At 35.5% G+C, this 4,062-nt stretch overlaps 1 long non-coding RNA gene across 1 annotated transcript; it reads left to right on the top strand.

Moving 5' to 3' along the window:
• Positions 1-209: 209 nt before the first annotated feature.
• Positions 210-3,645, top strand: LOC124926874. Its single transcript, XR_007098352.1, has 4 exons — positions 210-261; positions 1,566-1,627; positions 1,820-1,906; positions 3,306-3,645. It is a non-coding gene; the product is annotated as an uncharacterized LOC124926874 (long non-coding RNA).
• Positions 3,646-4,062: the final 417 nt, after the last annotated feature.

Here is a 4,062-nt window from a genome sequence, read left to right as displayed (position 1 = left end):
CTCCTCCTTTTAATGTACTCATCACAGGCTCTACGAAAGGTTCGTCCTGGTCCTTTTTCATTTTCATTGATCTCTAATATTTCTTGACTCGTTATTATCGAATTGCATTTGAATGCACGTTGATGAGAAACCGCAGTTACTTCCTCGCGTTCAGTGTTACTAAGATTTCACTTTTCTCAGCTGTGACTATTGCCTATCCTCAGGCATAGGCTAAAGAATTTCTGAAAACAGGAGATAATGTCATTGTCTGCTCAAGATCAGGTATGTACATTAAGTTTAATGCTTCACTTGAAACATTCATTTCTAGAAAGGCATTTCTATAACATTTTAGACATTCAATCACTGAATAAATTGACCAGGTCATTATGTATATATGTCAATGTTCACTTTTGTTTGGATAACCATTGTATTGTAGTTTCATATTATTGTCTCTTTTATTTTTCTTGGTGCATTTTAGTTTAATCTAAAAACCATTGAATGGTATCAATATCATGTGTTGAGAGAGAGGTAAATCACCATTGAACAGCTCAGCCATGTGTGATGATGCTTAACCTAGGAAAGGACTAAGATTTCACTTTTCTTTTGTGTATACTGGGAATTTGATTGTTTTCATTTCTTTCTTGAAAGAGCTGATTTGTTGCTTTATTGCCCTTGGTCTGATGACCTGCATGTCATCTCCATTGCAAGGACGAGTAAACCTCATAAATGATGAATAAATGTTTTCTTATGATGTAACTTGTAAGCCATCATAAGAATATGATTCTGTTGGTCATTGCCCTGTTGTAGGTGTGGAAGCTCTCAATAATATAGTCAACCCAATAAATCGATAACATGATAATTAGGACAAGATGCTAGAGAACAAAGAAAAGCTAGCCCAAGTACTTTGTTGTTCACTATTATTGATGAACATAGGTATGCTGTCCCAGATAAGCTGAGAACAAAAATCATTAAAGTAACTAATTTGTGATTCCTCACTATTCTTTCACTTAGCAGCTGATTTCTTTACCACTGCCTGTTAATTGAAAATATTTTATGGAAATGGAATCCGTACACAGAAAAGTTTTTCTGTTGTTGAAATTTCTGAAATCAGGAGAACTAATGCAGAACATACTTGAGGCCACAACTTATTTTGGAACTGTCAGAAGAAGCTTTTTGTATTTTGATCCTACATGTATATTTTGATTCTCATAGAATAGTAGTAATTTTAGGTTGTAATTATTGTAGAGATACATTTTAGTTGAGATAGTAGTAGACTCTATCCCTACCTACTGATTTCTTGCAAATATTATGGAAGGTCACTTGTAATAATAAACTTTTGTTATAACCCTTTAATTTCCTTTTCTCTATTTGTTGTTTTCTCTTTTACAAATTGATCTTATAATAACATCTCTATAAATCATAGAGTTACCACATTTCTTTATCGTTTTGCTTGCACAAGGAAACATTTCTAATTTACATTCTCATCAAGATACTTACTTCTTAAAGGTTCTGAATGCAACACAAATAATTTCACATTGTTATGCTTTAAGATAGTAACTATTTGATTGGTCACAACTCTGTTACAGCTGAAAGAGTGGAATCTGCATTGCAGAGCTTAATACATGACTTTGGACAGCAGCGTGTGTGGGTACCTCCCTAATGATTTCTAGATATATCTTTATATTTTCTTTGCAGTAATTAACACAACATATTTACTAGATTTCCGCCCTTATTTTATTTGTAAAGAGTGTTCACCTTTTCAGTCTACATTTTGCATTAACCAATCTTGTTTAAGTGATTTCTTAATCCCGTTCTTTTGATTATGTTGCTCTTTGTACAGGGCACAACATGTGATGTTAGACAGGGGGAAGATGTGAAGAAGTTAGTTCATTTTTCTCAACAAAATCTAAAACATATCGATATATGGGTATTGATCTGACTCTTTTGTTTCTCATCTCCTTTGAGTTTCTTCACTTTCCATTTCAGTCAACCATAGGAGAATGGCCTGTTTCTTCTTTACCATTATTTCTAGGAAAATATGTCATATTTATACATGAACTTACTTAATGGGCAAATATTCCCACTAACACCAAAAGAGAGTACCACACTTCTGTAATTGGGTGCAACATTGGTAATCCGTTAATTAAATCTTCTTTGTTGAAATATATTTCTGTTATGTAAGAAAAAATTATTAACCTCTTATGCCCTAAAATTCTCCTTTGAAGACCCCACGAAGATCCGTTAGTGATTGTGTTATAAAAGGAAAGTGTTAGAGCTAATGTCTAATGGTTGGAGTAGCGGTTAGTGATGGTTACAAATAATTAATGGTGAATAGTGATACGTGTGATTTGAAGTGATTTGTTCAAAACGATGAAGACAATATTGAAATCTTTCGATTTTGCTATGGTAGTGAAACAGATGAGAGTGGTGGTGATTACTAAGATAAAAATTGGTAAGTGGAGGACAATCGAGTTTGATTTGGGTCATTTAAAATTGATTCGTAGGTTTTGTCTTCTCCAACTAAGATGGGAAAGCATTTTGGAACTCGCCCCATTAGTGGTGAGTTTTGGTCCGTATTTAACTCTCTGGAAAGATATTTGTTAGCAACATACCTGATTTGAGAGTTAAATCTGGACCAAAACTCACCATAATGTTACCGATTCTAAGTTGTTTTTTCACACAAGTTGGCGAAAATAAAAACATACGAATTAGTTTTAGATGGCCTAAATCAAACTTTGATTATCTACCACTCCCGTAGCGAACTCGAAGGATTTTGATCCCGTCTTTACCGTTTTAGACCAATCACCCAAAACCGCATGCCTGCCACCATTTCAGCGTACGACAGAGAACCAACTCGATAGTAAACTGACCATCGTCACACATCAGACAACCCCACTTCCGGGGCGCTTCCCCCACTTTCGGCACAAAAATACCATCCCTTGTCAACTATGGGTCAAACTGGGGAAAAATCGCCCAAACGGAATAATTGAGATAGGAAATTGCGGGACTGATTATAATTGTCATCCATAGTGGATTGTGCGTCCACACATCGAGTAAAATGGCAGTGAAGATTGGTTCTTTACCGCTAGGAGTGGACGTAAGGTTCGCTTGGTTGATGGTTGCCCGCAAGTGAGGGTGAACTCTTTTCCGTCATCTATTTTTTACCATGTTGCGTCCCTTCGTCTCACTCTTTATGGTTTTGATAAGTTTGAATAATATATAAAATATAAACAAATATATAATATTAATAACACAAGCTTGTAGAGAGTTTTGGCATTAATATTGTGCTTTATATATGTAAACGATTGGATTTTTTTATTTCACAGGGTCGCCACAAACTGGTGTGGGTGACAACGTGTGGCGGACGGTAATCGCCGACAAGAGTAGTGGCAGGACGACATCGGGTCAAACTAAGTAAACCAAGCCGAGTCAACTCAACTCTGCCTCGTCAACTCACCTGATTTTTATTGGCAGGAAGCACGTGCATGGCTCCTCCTTTGTCACTTCATTTTCGAAATAAAAAATGGGATGTATCCTTATAAACCTTCCAATGGGCTTTTTCCATAAACACCTTCCGCTAGCAATTCCTCAAAAGGCCAAAACTGAATTTCTTTTGGGGAGTCCATGTGATCGCTTTGACCTTAATATGGCATCAAAATTTATCCACCACCTATTAGATGACCGAAACACGATCATGTTTAGACGCAAATAATCTCAAAAAAAAAATCGTGTCCCAATTAGGGGTGAGCATAATTTGGGTTTACCCAAACCCAACCCTAACTCAAACCCAAAATATTAATTCGGGTTGATTAATTTGGGTTGGGTTGAGTATGGGTTGGGTTGAATATGGGTTGGATTTAATTTGGGTTGAGTTAGGGTTACCCAAATTACCCAAATTATATAAATTTAATTTAATTCTCTATTATTAATCCAATATAAATTAATCATCTTCCAACTTTAAGTCGAACACGTTTTTCACACGTTTAACACGTTCTTAATATTTTTAACACATTTTCACACTTATAACATGTTTTTCACTTGTTTAACACGTTTCACGTTTTTGGTATGTTTTCACGTTTTTGG

This window comes from Impatiens glandulifera, chromosome 1, assembly GCF_907164915.1.
Source record: "Impatiens glandulifera chromosome 1, dImpGla2.1, whole genome shotgun sequence".
Taxonomy (NCBI): Eukaryota; Viridiplantae; Streptophyta; class Magnoliopsida; order Ericales; family Balsaminaceae; genus Impatiens; species Impatiens glandulifera.
The sequence above is the reverse complement of the archived record's forward strand: the minus strand, read 5'-3'. Positions and strand labels throughout refer to the sequence as shown.